General features: G+C 42.2%; 1 protein-coding gene across 3 annotated transcripts in view; it reads right to left on the minus strand.

The window, feature by feature from the left end:
• Positions 1-21,712, minus strand: part of ACACA (acetyl-CoA carboxylase alpha) — a 454,335-nt gene that overhangs the window by 203,628 nt on the left and 228,995 nt on the right. The gene's annotated exons all lie outside the window — the stretch shown is intronic.

A 21,712-nucleotide genomic window follows, 5' to 3' on the forward strand; every position in this document is an offset into this window, starting at 1 on the left:
GTCTGGTCTGAAGTCTGACTGAATTTTAAAGGCTGGTCTGGAGTCTGATTAATTTTACAGGTCTAAAATCATTTTAGGGGTGTGTATAATGTCATTTCTTGTCTGTCTATGTCTTTGTGTTTTCTTTTGAAAAAGTTAATAAAAACTACTTGATTTAAAAATATATATATTTTTTTAGGGGCTGTTAATTTGCAATTTAATTGTATTGATGTCTGACTCTGCTTTAGGGTAGAACCATACGTGGCATAATTTTCTACCACACATTTGACTGCAGCAAATCTGCCACAAATTCTGCATGTTGTAAATGCAAATTATGTTGGGGATTTGCTGCAAATTTTACCATTTTAATTGCAAAAGGTGAAATCCGCGTTAAAATTTGCATCAAAATCCACGTGTAAAACACGCGGAATTTGGAGTAGATTTGCTGCGGTCAGGAAGTGAAAATGGTGTGTTTGTTGCTTCAAAGAACTTTGTTCAATAGAAAATAAACTCATATACGACAGTGTTAAAAATACTCAATTAAATTCACTGTGATTCTATGTTTTTAGAGCATAAAATATGAATAAGGGCGTATTCAGATGAATATTGTAAAAATTCAGGAAAAAAACGAAAAGATTTTCCATCAGAGTTGAATCAGTATTAAGTCCGAGTGTGTTCCGTTCTCCAGTTTTTTTTATGTCCATATAGCATAAATTATGATCAGTTTTTCATGTCCAATCTTGCTTTCTTTTCAATGTCTCCTAGTAACCCATCCATGAGAAACAGACCGCACTCGGATATGCTGTATCCTGTCTGATTTTTTTTCATGTACCTATTGGCTTGAATGGGCCAGATTAGCGTGAACATTGGACCAAACTAGTGCAATCTTCTCTGCATGGACCAAGGGTTGACTTTAATGTGTTCCGTCAGATTTCTATAATGGTTTTCATAATTTTGCCAGACAAAGTAGTGCTGCATGCTGCTTAAAAAACGTCTGAAAATCCGTATTTTCAGACCTTTTTGATTTTGTGTGTGCACATACCTTAACGGAGACTGAGGTTAGAACTGACAATATGACTTTGAAGGCAAAACACACAAGCTCGCAACCCGCGTCAAGTATCCCCATCGTATTGCGAGTCCCTATACTATTATGAACAAATCACTGAAAAATAACTAAATTAGTTTAAAATCACTTTATAGGCCATACTTACTCACAAAGGCAGGTATAACACCTCTCTCGTATTGTGGCCAAAATATTAACCAATACCTCATGTTTATCATTGATATTTATCATGTATCACAGATACCTTTTCAGGATGCAGCCAGGTCTAGTGCTGGGGGAGAATGGTATGTCAGTATATCGGAAGGTGCTGGGCAGCCCGCCTTGTCTAATGTTATGGGCGTGACTAATAGGCTGTAAGCCAGAATGGTGTACTACATGCACCAGTGTGACTGCCATTCTTATAATAGTTACATTTTGTGTGCAATGATAATACTAAGCAGCCACCCCCCTCATTAATAGTAGGCGTCGGAGTGTCTGTTCATCAGTATATTGCACCTGTGTAATCTCCCTCTATGTAGCATTGTGGTTTGTCTGCCTCCTGCCGGGAGGTGTTATACCTGCCTTTGTGAGTGACTATGGCCTATTCAGTAATTTTAATCCTTCTACAAAGACACATATTGTACACGTGTCCCTATTTTTTGAGTTATAATTAAGGTAAGCTTATAATATATTCTCTTTGGAATTGTCTATTAAGTCTTGGGGTGAATCTAGCAACAGGCAGAAAAATGTAGCGACTTTGTTTTTCCTGCCATTATTCTTCGCCACCCACGCATGCGGGGCCACCCGTGGCCAATACATTTACTATAATTTACACCAAAAACTGGCAGAAATTATAGCGTAAATCGACGCTAGCTCGTAGCGAAGTAAATCTCCTACAATGTTTTTTTTTTTACTTTTTAGTTTCCAAATTTTAAGGGATTACAATCCATTCTTTTTTTTAGTTAGAGGAAGGTGAGTGAGAGGCAGAAAAAGAGATCTCAGGATTCACTAACCATACAACGCCCTTGACTGTTCTGCATGCCTATGTGGTTTGTTACTTCACATAGGCTATAGCATGTTGCTTCCATTTTCTGCTGGAAACAGAAATTACATGCTCTGCCCTCTAGTATTAAAGAGGCTCTGTCACCACATTATAAGTGCCCTATCTTATACATAATGTGATCGGCGCTGTAATGAAGATAACAGCAGTGATTTTTATTTAGAAAAACGATCATTTTTGACGGAGTTATGACCTATATTAGCTTTATGCTAATGACTTTCTTAATGGACAACTGGGCGTGTTTTACTTTTTGATTAAGTGGGCGTTGTGGAGAGAAGTGTATGGCGCTGACCAATCAGCATCATACACTTCTCCCCATTCATTTACATAGCACATAGTAATCTTACTAGATCACTATGTGCAGCCACATATACACACACACATTAACATTACTCAAGTGCCCAGACAGTGAATATACATTACCTCCAGCCAGGATGCGATGTCTATTCAGAATCCTGACACTTCGGTAGCATTTGTGTGAGATTTACATCAAGGAAAGCGTAATCTCGCGAGATTACGCTGTAAACAGCCATTTAAAACGAGATTACGCTTCCCTTGCTGTAAATCTCACACAAACGCTACCGAAGTGTCAGGATTCTGAATAGACATCGCATCCTGGCTGGAGGTGATGTCTATTCACTGTCAAGACACTTAACGTTAATGTGTGTGTATGTGGCTGCACATAGTGATCTAGTAAGAACACTATGAGCTTTGTAAATGATTGGGGAGAAGTGTATGACGCTGATAAAATGATTGTTTTTCTAATAATAAACACTGCTGTAATCTACATTACAGCGCCAATCACATTATGTACAAGATAGGCCACTTATAATGTGGTGACAGAGCCTCTTTAAGTTCCTCTGAAAATCGAAATCTGTTTCCTCGATGATATGTCCTACCAGCTTAAAGCACTACAAATGAACACAACCACAGTGTATGGAAAGTTCATATATATATTTACATATTAGAAAACGAAAGTGCTATGTATATTTCAGCAGTTATATATATATTTCAGCAATTGTTTTTATTACTATAATGGTCAAAGTTCAGCTCATTGTAAAGCTTTCTGTAGGTGAATGCAGAAGAAGGTACACTTCAAGGTACGAAAAAAAATGTCTGCATCAGCAAAAGTTTTCATTAGACAAACCATCTCGGTGTCCTTCTCTTTTGCAGCCCGAGGCCCCCATGCTATTTCTATGCAAATAACAACCTTGTGGTTTATATCTTATTATTTCCACTGGAGCTGCATTGACATGACCTGAGATGTGTGTGAGGTGTACCAAGAGAAGGGAAGTGAGCAGAGAGAGAGAGAGAGGAACAGAGCCAGTGCTCAGCGAGGTGTAAAAAAAATATTGTCAGGAATGAAAGAAAAAATTGCAGTGGGATAATATGTTTATTTCAGCCCCTTCATTCCCTCTCCACCTCCTCCTCCCTTTCCATGCTAGACAGCACCTTTTAAAATTCATTGGACGTCAGGCGATCATGCACAATCCATATGCTTTCACTTTATCATTTGCATTTTATGCCTCCTGGCTCTTTATGTGCTGATACAGTTGATGCGGCTCGAGTCAGGCATTATCATTATTTCAATTTTCAAGGGGATCAGCAGGTTCATCAGGAAAAAAAATAAAAATTAAAAGGAGGTGCAAAAGAGGCTACACTGAAGCCCACATTTTATTGGGGGTGTTTAAAAAGAATTCACTGAAGGCTTCCTCAGATCTATCATCCGGTAAAATACAAAATTAACAATGAATCCAAATTGGAACAATGAAAAAGTATACAATAATATATCAGGTCGATTCCAGTGTAAGATTTCACTAAGATCTGAGAAATCACTGCAATATACTGATGATACAGACATGTACAAAGGGGTGATTTTCCAATAAAAGATTAAAATCAGCAGAATTGCATTAGTCTGAAATTACCCAATTATTTTTTAATGCACAAGCAGTCAAATTATGGGCCCAATGTGGATTAATTTTTAAATTTGTATTTTACCGGCTAGTATCTATGAGGAAGCCTTCAGTGTATTCTTTCTAAACAACCCCCAATAAAATGGTGTATTTTGCTCCAATGAAGAGGGTAGTTGGTGAGAATTGCCCCTAATTTAGCCTTTTAAGAAATCTGATGAATTTACTGCTTGACCTTAGCCCACTTTTCTCACGTTTTGTTTTTTTTTAGCAATTTTATATGTAGCTTTATAACCTAAAGACTAAATCAGGCATATACTACCTAATAAATGTGGGCCATTGTATTTAAAGAAAAAAAAATTACTGGTCTCAAGCTACATGGTCCATGGTTATACCTAACTTATGCTTCAATCCCCAATGGTTCCCTTTCTTAAATATATTAATCTTTGTAAATACCTTTCATTTTTTGTAGTGCAGCGTTTTCTAGATATCCGTTTGAGTCCACCCCATGTCTTTCGATTTGTTTAGGTGGTTGTTGCTATGGATCAGACCACACCATCCGTTTAGCAGCCGCTACCGCGCCTGCGCAGATCCCCCAATGCCAGTTTTAGTAAACCTGGCCAGTGTCGAGAGTGCGCCGTGGTTGCACATGTGCACAAAGTTCTGGCCCGACCATCTCTGTTAGTTGCTTATCTTTTCAATAGGGCGGCTCCCAGGCATGCGCAGTAGCCCTGGAGTGTACCCTTTTGCATAGCCTGGGGATTCATAACGCTTAATAGTTCAGACACACAGCGCTTGGGGACAGAGATGAGGACGATAGCAGGCTGAGACAGTAAGGATGCACTGGGGGATGAATTGGGAGATAAATTGGGGGATGGAATTGCAGAATACTGTATGCAAATTGAACCAGGGGAAAACAAGCAAACACTTGTGGGGTAGGGGGCATGCCACGATGGATTGCTGCTTGTACACATTGTGTTGAATCCCAATGCCGCTATTAGAAGTTTTATTTAGCAGCATCGGGAGCGCACACGTTCAGGGAAGCAGCGCTGTGAGATAATCACAGCACCACTTGCTGGTGAAGAGAAAGAAGTGGAAATGACACGCCCACATTCGTTCAAATGCCAAGAAAAGATACAGGAGCAAAAGAGCAGGGATCCATGTGAAATGTTGGTAGGGAAATGACAAAGATAGATATTGAGATGCACTCCTCAATCGGTTAGCATGGTGCTAGTAAGGTAGGGACGAGAATCCTACAATATTGGAAATATGACTACATGAGGTGCAAAGTACTTATTTTTTTAATAGTTAAACGATTTAGCATTAAAAAAAGTTTAACATGGGAGTTGGGAATAACCCTTTAAAGCAAGTAAAATGAGAGCATTCACAGTGTGCTATCCTAAAAGCACAGTTCTCCCTATGACAAGAAGTTGAACGTGATATGCAAATAGCATTCAGCTTTCCCTCCTGCCCTGCACTGATCATACAGATCAGCGCCGGGCACAGAGTAAGCAGTTGCACAGTTCTCTCTATGATCAAGAGCCCCCATGCATATTATACACCCCTCAAAATTGAACAACACCAAGAAGGGCAAGCTGTAAGGTTATGCAAATCGAGGAAGTAGCAGGTGTCGGTTTGATCTGCAAATTATCAAATTTTCAAGCACCTAGCTCCAATCTATGGCATGTGCGAGGGGCATAAAAGCCAGAATGAAAGCACAAAAATCGGATCAAGTGGTGTGGGATGATTGTGCGATGCCTCCTGCTCGTCAACGTGCCAGTTATCGCCACTTGCCGCAAACTGAAAGGGACAGAATCCTTGAATGAACAGACCTCGTTTTATCACATCGGCAGATCGAAATGTGCTTAGGCTGAGATGTCAGCACTGTGTCCCGGAGGTTGGGAGAACAACAACTAACGGGAATGACAGCAAGAGGTGCACGGAGGCAAACCTCTGCACAGACAGATCATCACATTGGAAAAATGGCGTAGTGATTTATTCTGTACTGCAAGTGAAATTGGACGTCACACCCCAAGCCTAGGGCAGCAACCGGTGTCGACACAAATTATCAGAAGGCGTTTGCACGATATTGAGCTACGAGCCAGATGTCAAGCTACAGATGTTCCATTGACCATATGCCACCGCTCTCAAAGGCTATCATTTTTCACAGCAAGACGGCAATGTTGGCTGGAATGGAGGTCAATCCTCTTCAGTGAGGAGTCCCGCTTTTGTTTCTGATGCAATGATAGCTGGACATTGGTATGGAGGCCACGTGGGCAACACCATGAAGAGCCCTTCACAAAAGAAAGTCACAACGGTACTACTCCCGGAATTATTGTGTGAAGTGGTATAATTTACGGTAGCCGGACCCCTCTAGTCTTCATCTCAGGTACACGAACAGCTCAGCGTTACATTGATTTGGTTGTGGACCATTACCTGCAGCATCTCCGGACTTGTCTCCCATCGAGCACATCTGGGACGTCATTGGTCGGCAATAGCAAAAGGAGCTGCCAACAGCCAATCTTGATGATTTGCATGTCCTAGTGTATTCAGCGTGGCTTTACATTCCTCAGACAGCCATTAATAACCTCATTGATAGCATGCCAAGGCATGTATGTGTGGGTTTTTCCCTGTGTAGCTCATACTCTTTACTGAATAAATCAAGATGTTTGGAATATTATGTTTTCATTTTTTTTTTAGCATTTGCATATCATTAACATGTATATCGATTCTGTGATTTCCACAATTCAAAAACTTTTCCTTCTTGGAGGCTCCATTTACGAGGTAAACCTTGCCACTTTGTATGACCTGAAAAAATTCTCGAAAACAGACCATATAAGTGACCATTTACAAATCGGATAAGCGTATCTGCTGCCAAATGGACATGGGACGATGTCCTGAGCTTAATAATGCACTGCCAAATAGACGCAGAATGGTGGACCATATGTGTGCTGACCTTAAAACATACCACCAGCGCATGCGCTAAACATAGTCTTTCATCTAATACACTGCACTTTCAAGAATGCAAATCACTCGAGAAGGCTTTGTGCAGACACTGACTGTGCAGGGGATTTCTGTTCTGAAGCCTATGAATTGTGACAATCTCTAGACTAGAATACACGCAGTAATTTAGGACTTCGAAAAATGTTGTTTAAAGATGGACCTAAGCTTAAATATTCTCGAGTTAACACTTTTGCTAAATTATCATCATTATCCTAGTTCTATTAGTAATCATTATACTTGAATAATTACATCACCACCTTCAACAAAGTATACAGCAACCACCAGTCCTGTTAATATTCTACAAGCCAATTTTCCTGGTATTGATGTAACTACTTCCAAATACATTTTAAATAATTACCTTTAAAATCTGTCAAAATATGGACTTATTTTCGAATGACATCTATTTATTTATTTTTATGCATTATTTTTTTTTAGGTGCAAAGAGAGGGAATGATCATCCTTTAGTTACGGGAATGACTGACTAGCAAAGTGTAAAACATATTTATGGCACTTTTAATGTACAACTTTAATTATCCTCATTATTTATATTTTACTTGGGCCATTTTTATTAGTAATTTTATAATATTGCTTCTTATAATGTTGCTATGTAGTCCATAGCATTCTCAAAATGAATAAGAAATTATGACATTATTAAAATTTTCTCATGGTAGGAATTAGGGTATGTGCACACGGCTTAGATTCAGGTAGTAAACGGCCGAAAAATTGGAAGCAGAAGAACGCCTCCAAACATCTGCCCATTGATTTCAATGGGAAATACGGCGTTCTGTTCCGACGGGCCGTTTTTTTACGCGGCGGTTTTTAAAAACGGCCGTGTAAAAAAAAACATGCCTGTGAAAAACAAGTGCATGTCACTTCTTGAGCCGTTTTTCATTGACTCTATAGAAAATCAGCCCCAAAAACGGCCGGAAAAAACGCTGCAAAAAAACGAGTTGCTTACCAACTTTTTTGGAAAGCGTGTGAACATACCCTTACATGTATGCAGGTATGTGCACACGCTTAACCAAAAACTTTTTGATTAACCTTGGAATTGTGACCCTTTCACAGCGTTTAAGGTCTCCATTCTATGGCGGGAACATTTTCTGACGTATACGCTAAACGGAGGGTGTGACTAATCCCTAACAGTGGCATCTGTCACCCATAAACTATTATGGGATCCGTTAAATGGATAGGTCATGAACTCTAATGACCTTTTCATGACAGTCTATGAGTGAGAGATGCTACTGTTAGGCATCCATCACCCACAGTCTATTAGGACATCTGTTTAATGGAGATGTCATGAAAAGCTATTGAAAAGCCCACAATGTATATGTTAAATTGATGCCTGTGAGGAATGCCACACAGTGGCATCCATCACCCACTGATTACCATGCAACAAAAAAAAGGTATACCGCGTGGTACAAGTATTTTTTTTTTGCGGGATGCTGCTGGATAGAATATTCTATTTGGCAAAAAAAAAAAATGGCATCCCCCAACGTATATTGCCCAACAAAGGCCGAAAGGACACTCTTTTGGCCTCCATCGGAATAATGGGAGCTTATGGGAACGGTCTGAATCATGCGCTTTACCAATGCATCAAATGAGTTATTTTAAAAAAAAATCAATCTCACACCATCCCTACCACAAGCATTAATATGGTCTTCATTTTGGATGATCTTCGGAAATCAGTTCCTAAATAGTGGTTCATTATCTTACCTTATGGTATACTCGTAGGAAAACTTATAAAATGATTTCCCTCTAGGTCTAAGGCTAATAGAACTTTCTTGCTGAATGCAGAAGAGTTTCATCAAGGTCAATAATCTCTGCAGAGGTGGATGGGTGAAGTCATTTAAAACACTAAGGCCTCATGCACATGAACGTAAAAACGCCCGTAATTACCGGCCCATAGACCGCTATTGGCCACTGGTACCTTCACGTTTGCTTATGGAAAGGTGCCCGTGCCGTTGCAAAATATGGAACATGTCCTATTTCAGGCCGTAATTACGGCACGGGCAGGCCCATAAAAGTCTATGGGGCTCCCGTAATTAAGGGTGGCTACAGGTGTGCACCCATAATTACGGGAGCGTTGCTAGGCGACGTCAGGGGATAGTCACTGTCCAGGGTGCTGAAATAGTTAATGGATCGGCAGTAACTCTTACAGCACCCGGGACAGTGACTACCGCTGGAGTTAATAGTATTAAAACAGAGACAAAATGATAGTTTTTTACCGCTCAGACGGTTGTAGATGTACAGTCTGAAGTGTCCATCAAGGGTTTGACCTTCCCCTCAGCTAGCATGCCCCAGAGGAAGCCAGAAGGGCGAAACCCAGGGTCGGGTTGCATTATTTGGCGTGTTACAAGAGCTTATCTTATGCTTTTATCTATATTCATTTTTGTAAGTATGGAATAAAGTCGTGGAATTTGCAGTTTCCAAAAGGTAGTGCACTATCTCCTTTTTCTCCCTTGTTGGAGATTTAGAACATCACGTACGAGGATATACACAGCAAGCAGTTGCATTTCTGCAGTTTCACTTCTGTGTGGAACCACAAGTACCAGCGAGATATACACACCAGTGGAAATTTGGATCATTCTTTCTGCATGCTAGCTGAGGGGAAGGTCAAACCCTTGATGGACACTTCAGACTGTACATCTACAACCGTCTGAGCGGTAAAAAACTATCATTTTGTCTCTGTTTTTTGTAGTGTTTAGGATTTCACCTCTTTTTTTACCTGCTCCGGTTGTTCATCTCCTTGTTGAGATATTTCAGTGAGTAGAGAGCTTAGTTGCATATTTAATAGTATTAAAAGTTAACTTACCTAGAACTCCCTGCTTCTTCCTCCAGTCTGGCCTCCCGGGATGACGCTTCATCCCATGTGACCGCTGCAGCCAATCACAGGCTGCAGCGGTCACATGGACTGCCGCGTCACACAGGGAGGTCGGACTGGATGTCAAAAGAGGGACGCGTCACCAAGACAACGGCCGGAGTACGTATGAACTTCTTTTACTTTCAATCGCTGCGGAAACTCTGCCCGAAAGGGCTGCCCCTTCTCTCTATCCAGCACTGATAGAGAGAAGGGGCTGCAGATTAGTGCAGAGAAAATGGGTCCGTAAATACGGGTGGAATACTGGTGACAACGGACCCGTATAAATGGGCACGGGTCCGTAAATACTGGTGGAATACGGGTCGAATACGCGTGACAAAGGACCCGTATTTACGGGAGGAAAAAAATATGTTCGTGTGCATGGGGCCTAAGGCTGGAAAACGTGATCCCCTTGCAGGAACATAACCATTATATGCAGATCCCAAATTTTCTATAATTTTGCGTCTTCTCATCACTTGAAGTCTACTGTTCATATACTGCAATTCCCTAAGAAACTGACATTTGCATCGCCATATTAGAGTAAAGCAATAGGAAGGGCCAACTTCACATATGAGCACCTGGGAGAATGAATTGGGCTCAATTCCTGGAGCCCAATTCCATGACCCAACAGAGACCTAGTATTTTACAATTTGAGAAGATAGTGTGGATTCACTTGTCATTCCCTGATAAGTAATAAAACCTTAGTACACAATACTTGATGAAGCATACCCCTGGAGATCCTCCTGGTCACTTATGTTGTTTACTTTGAAGTTTGCATGTTCTTAATTTAAAGGGAACCTGTCACCAGCATTTCACCTATTGAACTTTACTTATCCCTCACTGGCCGCTGCTATCAAAAGTTCATTGTCGTTATCCCCTCTCCTAAACTCCTCCTCCGACTGTAAATAACGGTCTGCAAACATTTTGCGCCTTTTATCGTAATAATCCGGTGTCCCTTTGTGCGCACACACCAGAATAGGACATCAATCACAAGCACAGGATTTTGTGTGCTGGGGGAAGGAGAGGAGCTGTCAATCAAAAGTAAGGAGGCGGGGTAAACTCGGAAAGACTTGAGGAATGAAGATATGGCTCTTTTCAAATGAAGATATGACTCTTTTCTGCTCATTAGCATACGGTGTGGGAACACTAAAACGCTGAATACTAAAGCTACAGAGCCGACTAAGAAGATAATTATAGGTTATATAGAAATGATTTTTCACCCACTACCACCAGGTATTGCTGGTTTAATAGGTGAAATACTGATGACAGGTTTCCTTTAAGGCTTGTTGTTTTTAACCCACTCTATAACCCTCTATCCCTTTATTTATTCTGTCGTTCCCTATATCCGCATTACATTTAAAATGTTTTTTTGGGGCAACACCCCTGTACGTGTCTCAGAGATCTCTCTGGTAACGAATCATGTACGAGTCAGTACATGGCCAGGATGTGATTTCAGTTTCTTAATATAAACCTGAATGTTGCTATTTACTGATAAGGCCTAGTTCACATGTAAGTTGGAGGTGTCGTTAAGTGCCTCCATCGCAGATCCAGCCGAGATTACCGGAGACAATAGCGCAGTGCAATGGAACCGTTGCTTCCATTATTCCCTTGTTCTGCTCCTCTGGCGAGGCAGAGCAATGGAACACACTGATGCAGATGTGAACTAAGCCTAACAAGTAGAGTTTTAAAAAAGATGAAAAAATGAAACATATTAGTATATTAGAGGCTGCGTAATATGCAATGAGTTGTGTTTACATAAAAACGGAAACACCCATAGCAGTTTAAAGAGGTTCTTAAAGAAAAATAATTTTCTGAGGCACAACACTGATATGTACGGCTATGTTCACACTGCATTTACTGTGCACACCAAACATATTGATAGACTTCTGTGGACCCATTTTTGAGATACGTATGGGTGGTATGCATTGGCATGCCTTGTTTAACTATTGAAACGAGTATTCGACTATCCATTATGATAAAAAGGCATCCTGCAAGAAAACACACCGTGAAGTTTTTTTTAATTTTTACAATGAGTTGCATACATCTGACCCATAAGTTTGGCATATATGTGGGAGATTTTCCCAGTGCATACTTCTTGTATATACTTACTAAATAGAGCCTAGCAGAAGAAATGAAATTCTTTTTTTAAACACTATACAGCCTATACTTTGACTGCCGGCTTGAAGCTCTTCGAAGGCAAGGTCAGGTAAGGTTAACAGTCCAATAGGAAATGCAATTCAAAGTGCAACAGTATTAGGTCAATATCGTGCAGGGTACACTGCCCACAATCTTACTGTAATGTCACAGTTTTCTGTGATGACTAAAAAAGTAGTGCGATTTATTTGTGGTAGAGATCATACGTGATCACTAGTGATTTATTAAGACACTATTATTAAAAGGTTTTCATTAACATTTCCAGACTACTACTTCAGTGATTAAAGGATTATTCCAAACTAAGTCAGTTATGGCATATCCACAGGCCATGCCAAAAAAAACAATCCGACATGTGCAGGTTCCAGCCCTGGGACCCGCACCTATATCGAAAATGAGGAGGGGGGGGCAGGTCACCCAACCCCATGTCACCTGCTGAAGCAGCCGCAAGATGCGGATTCCAGACGGGGACTAAGAGGAAAGGGGGTCCATTCTGTTCTATGTGAGCAGAATGTTTCTGTATTTCTAATGGAACAGAATAAACAGAGGCCTGCGCATGCACGACCCCCTCATCAATTTGTTTCTGACTCGAATCGGCAGCTAGCGGTCGTCGCACCAGGTATAATAGAGTCGGGTGGCCCCGTTCTCGATATAGGTGTGGGTCCCACACCTCGGCTATGTATCCTATGGCATATCCTATGGCTATGCCATAAATGTCTTCGTTGGGAATAACCCTTTAAGGTCTTTCCCATTTATAAAGAATAGGGAGAAAAATAATTGGGGACTTTGAACTTCTCTTAGGATATGTTCACACGCAGTGTTTTCAGACGTAGCCTACCCCTGCATTAAAATATATTTGTTCCAAATTAGGCAATTGATTGCTAGAAATGTAATTACTGCTTAAAATCACACATGCAGTTTAGGCAAAGGCTATGTGGCAGATTTATACAGAAATGTGTGTGTCAGAAATAAGTGGGATATGGGAAAAACTTGGTTTCAATCTTTTGTCATTATCCTAACAAACGAACAACCTTTATACAGGAAAGGCTATTCACGGCATTTAAAAACATTGATAAATTGACTTGCATCCACTCAGCAACTAGAGCGTTTGTAAGTTTGATGTCCACCAATGATACCTATTCCAATGCACAAAGGTGTTCATTTGGATTGAGGTCAGGTTACGGTGAGTTTAATTTCTTAACATAACACCAAACTCAATAATAAAACAACATGCAGTAAGCTCCCTCACAGAGACATTTTCTTTTTCCATTTAACTCTATGGGGGAGATTTATTATGTGATTTGCAGCAGTTTTCTGGCTTGTTCTGCACAAGATTTTTGACTTTTCCGCCACTCTCAAGACTTGGCAATGAAGTAAGCAGGGTTTACCGGAGGGTTCAAGACCACCTATGGTCTAACAAATTTACTATCAATTACGCCAGAAATTGGCGTAAATGACAGCGAAAATCTACACCAGCTCGAAGCTGGCGTAGATTTCAGTTTGTAGAGCAAAAATTATGATTTTTCTAATTTTAAATGTAATGCTTGTAAAATAGATAGTAATACCACACAAAATAGTTACTATTTCACAAATTCCATATGTCTACTTTATATTTGCACTGTTTTTTGAACATTTTTTTTTTCTAGGACGTTACAAGGCTTAAAACTTTAGCAGCAATTTCTCACATTCTCAAGAAAATTTCCAAAACCTATTTTTATAGGTACCAGTTCCGTTCTGAAGTGGCTCTGAGGGCCTTATATATTAGAAACCCTTATAAGTTACCCAATTTTAAAAACTACACCCCTCAAAGTATTCAATACAGCAATTAGAAAGTTTCTTAACCCTTTAGGTGTTTCACAGTAATTAAAGCAAAGTAGAGGGGAAATTTACAAATTTCTTTTTTTTGTCGGAAAATCCAATTTAATCCATTTTTTTCTGTACCACAGAAGGATTTACCAGAGAAACGCAACTCAATATTTATTACCCAGATTCTGCAGTTTTTAGAAATATCCCACATGTGGCCCTAGTGCGCTAATGGACTGAAACACAGGCCTCAGAAGCAAAGGAGCACCTAGTGGATTTTGGGGCCTCCTTTTTATTAGAATATATTTTAGTTACCATGTCAGGTTTGAAGAGGTCTTGTGGGGCCAAAACAGTGGAAACACCCTCAAAAAGACACCATTTGGCAAACTACACCCCTCAAGGAATTCATCAAGGGGTATAGTGAGCATTTTAACCCCACAGGTTTTTTGCTGAATTTCGTGGAATTAGTCCGTAAAAATGAAAATCTAATTTTTTTTTCAATAAAACTTAGAAATGATAAATTTTTACAAGCAATAAAGAAGAAAAAGCGCCCCAAGATTTGTAAAGCAATTTCTCCTGATTACGGCAATATCCCATATGTGGTAATAAAAAGCAGTTTGGACGGTAGGGCTCAGAAGAGAAGGAGCGCTATTTGGCTTTTGGAGAGAAATGTGCCTAGGCACAAAGTCCCAATTTCCCAGCCACCAGTCAATTAGTCGATAAATGTCAGTAAAGGCAGTTAAAATATAACTTTTATTAATGTATCAAACAGACAAACGACACTGAAGAGTTAAAATTGTATCAAAAGACGGCCAGTATGTAACACAGGAGTCAGTGTGCATGCATCCAGTACAGCACTGGACGCAGTGAGAGAGACTGATTCGGCAGCTGCAGACTGCCGTACATAGGAACAGTTCCCCCGAATGGAGGCAATACACGGACCGTCAGTGATGTATTAAAATGGCGATAGCCCCCCCGACATGTTTCGCTGCAGAAGCAGCGTCCTCAGGGGATAACACGGGGCTAATGAGCGCGCGTTTGAAAACCTGCTCCCTATATAGACTCGTGTGCCTGCGTCTGCATGACGTGTGACGGCAACGATTCTCCTCAAAGCCAATCAGATGGCCGCAAATGACAAGCCCCCACGCCAAGGAGAATGGCATGACAACAGGCCAATAGAACACCGGGATCAGGCATCCAATCACCACGGAGGCTGAGCGCAAGCGCACATCAGTCAAAACGGGTGATAGTCATTCAGAAAGTTCTGTATGCGGGGAGATTGACAGCATGGGCAGCCAATAAGGAGTACAAAACGGCGCCCAATTGGGATAAACAAATCCAAACAAGTGGATACCGTAGAGAGCCTCAATACAGGATGACAGCAAATGCATGCATTCAGTACAATATACGCGTCATGCTAGCCGCAGGGAGAGCAAAATACAGTCACACAGCGCAACATGCAGAGTCAGCATACACGAGTGCATGATAATATATTTATTTTACATAATACATTTATTTTACATAGTCAAGTTCGGTGGACAAAAACAAATAGTAAGAGAGAGCAGGCAGAAAAACTAATGTTGAGGAAAGATCTGGAGGTTCCAATATTAGGTGTATTGGCAATTTTGACACTTGTTCCACTCAGATCTCTAAGATTTTAAAGAAGCATTGGGCTATTCTGCGGTCTGACCCTGACTTAGCAGACGCCATTTCTGAAATTCCGAATGTGACCTTTCGACGTGGTAGGAACCTCCGTGAATTTCTTACGCGGAGTCATTATTCTAGACCACTCATCCCTCGCGATACATGGCTCTCAGCTCCTACGGTGGGCTCCTTCCCCTGTGGCAGGTGCTCCTTCTGCACATATATGCCCAAGATCAAGTGTTTTACCAACCCCCTAAATGGTTGTCAATTTACCATCAGACACTTTATTAACTGTCAAACCACTGGTGTTGTATATGTCGCCAGATGCCCTTGCCCCAAACTATGTTGGCAAGACCACTCAGCAACTCAGGAGACGAATCTCCAGACATGTCAGTAGTATCAATATGAAAGAGGATACTTCCATTTCTAGACATGTGAGATCTTTTCATGGGAGCGACTCCAAGGTCCTTCAATTTTGGGGCATTACGCAATTAAAACTTGGACCTAGGGCCGGCAACTTGGACAGGAGACTACTGCAGGAGGAGGCACGATGGATACATAGGCTCAGCTCTCTGAGTCCTAATGGCCTAAATGAGGGGTTCACCTTCATGGCTTTTTTGTAGGTGGCACTGTACCCTCTTCTCTTATCATAAACCTTTATTGCTGAATTAATCTTCTCTGCTGAACATACTTTCCCTTGTGATACCTCTGTCGTTCTGACAGTTATGTGACACACTGATCACCACATATGCAGTCTTGATGTATACTTAGTTATACCTTATTAATGCTTGGTGAGCATGTATATTACCATTGATGTTGTTATCGATCCAACAGACGACTCGCTCTGATCCCTGCTCTCTCTTACTATTTGTTTTTGTCCACCGAACTTGACTATGTAAAATAAATGTATTATGTAAAATAAATATATTATCATGCACTCGTGTATGCTGACTCTGCATGTTGCGCTGTGTGACTGTATTTTGCTCTCCCTGCGGCTAGCATGACGCGTATATTGTACTGAATGCATGCATTTGCTGTCATCCTGTATTGAGGCTCTCTACGGTATCCACTTGTTTGGATTTGTTTATCCCAATTGGGTGCCGTTTTGTACTCCTTATTGGCTGCCCATGCTGTCAATCTCCCCGCATACAGAACTTTCTGAATGACTATCACCCGTTTTGACTGATGTGCGCTTGCGCTCAGCCTCCGTGGTGATTGGATGCCTGATCCCGGTGTTCTATTGGCCTGTTGTCATGCCATTCTCCTTGGCGTGGGGGCTTGTCATTTGCGGCCATCTGATTGGCTTTGAGGAGAATCGTTGCCGTCACACGTCATGCAGACGCAGGCACACGAGTCTATATAGGGAGCAGGTTTTCAAACGCGCGCTCATTAGCCCCGTGTTATCCCCTGAGGACGCTGCTTCTGCAGCGAAACATGTCGGGGGGGCTATCGCCATTTTAATACATCACTGACGGTCCGTGTATTGCCTCCATTCGGGGGAACTGTTCCTATGTACGGCAGTCTGCAGCTGCCGAATCAGTCTCTCTCACTGCGTCCAGTGCTGTACTGGATGCATGCACACTGACTCCTGTGTTACATACTGGCCGTCTTTTGATACAATTTTAACTCTTCAGTGTCGTTTGTCTGTTTGATACATTAATAAAAGTTATATTTTAACTGCCTTTACTGACATTTATCGACTAATTGACTGGTGGCTGGGAAATTGGGACTTTGTGCCTAGGCACATTTCTCTTCATTGTTTAATTATCCCTGCCAGCCACTAGGGGGTCTCCTTTTTGCTTTTTCTATTTGGCTTTTGGAGCTCAAGTTTACTCAATTGGTTTTCGGGTGTCATGTCGCATTTGCAAAGCCCCCGAGGGACCAAAACAGTGGACATCCCCCAGAAGTGACCCCATTTGGGAAACTACAGCCCTAAAATGAATTTATATAGGGGTATAGGGAGCATTTTGATCCCATAGGTTTTTTGCTGAATTTAGTGTAATTAGGCCGTCAAAACTTCTGTTTTTTATTCTTTTTTTTTACGCTGTTCACTGTGCGCTATAAATGACATTTAATTTATTCTGTGGGTCGATGCGATTACGGCGATACCATATGTATATAGTTTTTTATGTTTTATGGTGTTTGCACGATAAAATCACGGTTTTAAAAAAATTATTTCGTTTTTGTGTCGCCATATTCTAAGAGCCACAACTTTTTTATTTTTCTATCCGGAAAGCTGTGTGAGGGCTTTTTTTTTTTGCGGAACAATCTGTACTTTTTATCGGTACAATTTTTGGGTACATGCGACTTATTGATCCCTATTTCTGCAATTATTTGGGAGCTGATGTGACTAAAAATAGCGATTCCGGTATCATTTTTTTATTTTGTTTTATGGTGGTCACCGTGCGGGATAAATTCCATTATATTTTAATAGTTCAGGCCGTTATGGACGCGGCGATACCAATTATGCATAGTTAATTTATTTTTTTCATTTTTTTTCTAATAATAAAGGACTTTATAAGGGAAAAAAGGCGATTTTTAAATTGTACTGTTTTGACATTTTACTTTTGTACATCTTTTGTAACTTTTTTTTTTTTTTTAGTCCTACTAGGGACTTGATGATCCAATTGTTGGATCGTTGTTATAATACCCTGCAATACTTTATATTGCAGGGTATTATACCTGTCAGTTTCACACTGACACAAGGCATATTAGGTACTGCCTCTGGCAGGACATAATCCCCTTCAATAGATGGCAGACCCGAAGCCTTTGTTAGGCTTTCAGTTGCCATAGCAATCGCCCCCTCGCAACAATCGGCCCCCGCAATCGCGTAGTGGGGTGCCGATGTTGCTATAACAACTTAAATGCGGCGGTCGCTATTGACTGCCGCAATTAAGGGGTTAATCGGTTCGGATCACCGCTGTGATCCGACCCACTGTTTTCCCCCAGTACTAAGGCTGTTAGTAGCAGACTGTACTGGGAGATGCGGGGAGCGCCTGTGTGCTCTGTTAGGAGCACACGTAGATTAACGGGCTGCAGGCACAAGGACCAGCTCTGCAGCCCGTTAATCTACGTGGGGTGATTGGGAAGGGGTTAATATTGCAGAGTTCAATGATGGACATATGTCTTTTGTCAACCCTTACTGACTATGTAAAAGGAGTATGTGACAAAAAATAGTATTATAAATGACAGTCAGCACGGTTTTACTAAGGATAGAAGTTGTCAAACCAACCTGCTTTGTTTTTATGAAGAGGTGAGTAAAGGCCTAGACAGGGGCCGCTGTGGATATGTCTCTCCAACCAAATCTAGGCGCTGGGGTATTTTGGCTTCTGAGGACACAGACACACGACATGGCCAGTGAGGCCGCAATATAAAAAGAGTCCAGAGGTGGGCCTGCACGGTTTCTCCTGGGCAGACAATTTTAGACGATCCACTTGTATCGGAACCTCGGGCAGAGCAGTAGAAGAAGGCAAGAGGGGTTGCTGGAAGTTAGGCGCCAGTCTAGGAAGCCGTCTCTCCTGAAGAACCTCATGAGATCTCTCCCTCAGCCTTATGTCCACCCGAGTGGCAAGCAGAATCAGGTCGTCCAGAGGCAGGTGGCAGATCTCGGGCAGCAAGTTCGTCCTTGATCTCGAGCGATAGACCATGCCAAAAGTATGCCACCAAGGCCTCATTGTTCCAGGATAGCTCTCCTGCCAGGGTCCGGAACTGGATGGTGTATTCGCCCACGGAGGTGTCCTCCTGGCGAAGGTTAAAGATAGCAGTGGCTGCCGATGAGACTCGTCCTGGCTCCTCGAAAACAGTCCGGAATAACCGCATGAACCCCTGGAAGTCTTGGGTCTCGGGTCCCTGACGCTCCCAGATAGGGTTTGCCCATGCCAGGGCCTTGCCGGCAAGTAGAGACACGATGAAGGCGATCTTGGTTCCGTCCGACGGAATTGCTCGGGCGTGCAGGGTAAAATGGATATAGCATTGGTTCAGAAACCTCGGCACGAACTTGCGTCTCCATAGAACCGAGAAAGTAATGGCAGCGAGAACCGAGGATGCGAGCCGTAACTGCCAGGTGGTGTAGCAGGAGGGTTGATCTGAGGAGCTTGCGTAGAGGCAGGAAGGGAAGCAGCTAGTGTCCCTAGCTGCTGTGCCATGGAGTCCACTACCACAAGAAGTTGATCCTGTCTTGCTCGGAGATCATGCAGGTCCGCCTGCATGGCTTGGGAGGGTGACATGCCCTTGAATTGACCAGCGGGGTCCATGGCCTGAGCGTACTCTCACGATGTGGGGTGTGGACCCACTGGACCGTACAGCAAGACGGCAGCTGACCAAACAGGTATAGTACAGAGTCTGTAGTCCAGAAAGGGTACCTGTGGCAACTCGGACAGTAGCAAGGCAGGCTAGGCTGGGACCAGGCGGCAGGTAGACGTCAGGCGTGGAGAAGCAGAACAGGCGTGGAATGCAGCACAACACGACAAAAGCTCAGCACGGTACTAGATCTGGATAGCACGGGAAACAGGATGCAGGAAATACAGGATACAAGACACTAGGAGACCATTAGAACGACAAACTTTGGGTAACGAACAAAGCTCAGGCAAAGAACAAGAGGGCAGAGCCCTTTTATAGTCCCATTCTGGGCTTGATTGCACACTTCCTGCAATTATGCACGCACTGGCCCTTTAAGACCGTGCACGCGCACCCTCCGGGAGACAGTCTCGATACCAGGGAGTGAGTGCCGGCGCCTCACTGGGGGACGATGCAGCAGAGAACACACAGGTCCATGGCCAGGGCCGTCGAGGGGTAAGTCAGAACGACGGGCCATGGTCATAGACGTTACAGGATATAGTGTTTTTGGACTTTGCAAAGGCATTTGACACTGTCCCTCATAGACAGCTAATGGGTAAATTAAGATCTATAGGTTTAGAAAGTATAGTTTGTAATTGGATTGAATATTGGCTCAAGGACCATATCAACAGAGTTGTGGTCAATGATTCCTACTCTGAATGGTCACCGGTTAGGGCTAGGACCACTATTATTCAACTTATTTATTAATGATATAGAGTATGAGATTAATAGCACGATTTCTATTTTTGCAGATGATACCAAACTATGATTGAAGGAACAGGGGGAGTGGGAAAAGTAGTGTGTTTCAGAGATATAAAAAATACTTTATTATTAAATTGTTATTAAAAACAATGTTGGATGTAATTTACGTTGCGCCAAAGTCCCCTAGATTGGCACAATATGACAAATTATGTCTAAATTAAATTGCTCCAATTCTATAGTAGTATATTGATTTATATAGACGACTGACCTCTCAGTGTTGGTGAGAAAACGGTCAATTGCAAGCAAAAAATTATTATTAAGGTTCCTCCAACGGGCTGTAGATAAAGCCCAGCGATGGGGAAACCCCTACATCAATCTTGCTGCAATGGGTTCCATGTACATGCATATAACTGCATAGATTGCATGCACAAATATCCTGTGTGAGCAGACACGACACAGCAGAGTCGAAACTGCTGCGTGCCAGCAACTACACAGGAGTAGGAAAGGAACAAGCCACAACAAGTGACAGCACTGTTGAATTGCCTAGATAGTGACCTGTGAATGATGTATCAGCAAATACTCTGCCCTGTCAGGCAATCAATGACTTGCGAATCACAGCTTGTGTGTTATCATGTATGTGTATCTCGGCATAGCAGAGTTGAAACTGCTATGCTGTGACAGCTCTGCAAGGGGGAGTAACAGATCGGCCGTGCTCCCGGACGGGCGGCCACACAGGCAGTGTGCCTGAACAACGAGCTCCAGTGCCTTGCAGGGGTGAGTACTCTGCCTGTCAGGCAGTTAGTATACTGAAGCACAGTTTCTTTATTATTTGTTATGTAAGTTGAGCTGCCAGGTCATTCACACACACGTGGTGAGGGCTGGGGGAAGGAGAGCCGCTATCAGCTGTCTGTGTACGGACTTTACTCAGACACAGCTCGGCTCCGTTCCCCTGTGCAGAGCAAACTAAGTCAGCTGCCCAGCGTGCAGCCTCGGCAGGCCATTGTCCCTAACTAAAGCAGATATTCTGCAGGGTAGATGGTGAATAGAACTGCTAGTAGGCAGTACGGAGCAATATTAAGCATCCAACATTGACAGTTGAGCGGTTATTGCTATCCACCTGTTCCTAGACATTACAATGTATAAACTAATGCTTTGGGTTATTTACTTTCACGTGGTTAAAATATGTGCATAGAGTGCTTGCTTGGCCAATATTTCCCAAATTTAGG

Source organism: Rhinoderma darwinii, chromosome 2, assembly GCF_050947455.1.
Source record: "Rhinoderma darwinii isolate aRhiDar2 chromosome 2, aRhiDar2.hap1, whole genome shotgun sequence".
NCBI lineage: Eukaryota > Metazoa > Chordata > Amphibia > Anura > Rhinodermatidae > Rhinoderma > Rhinoderma darwinii.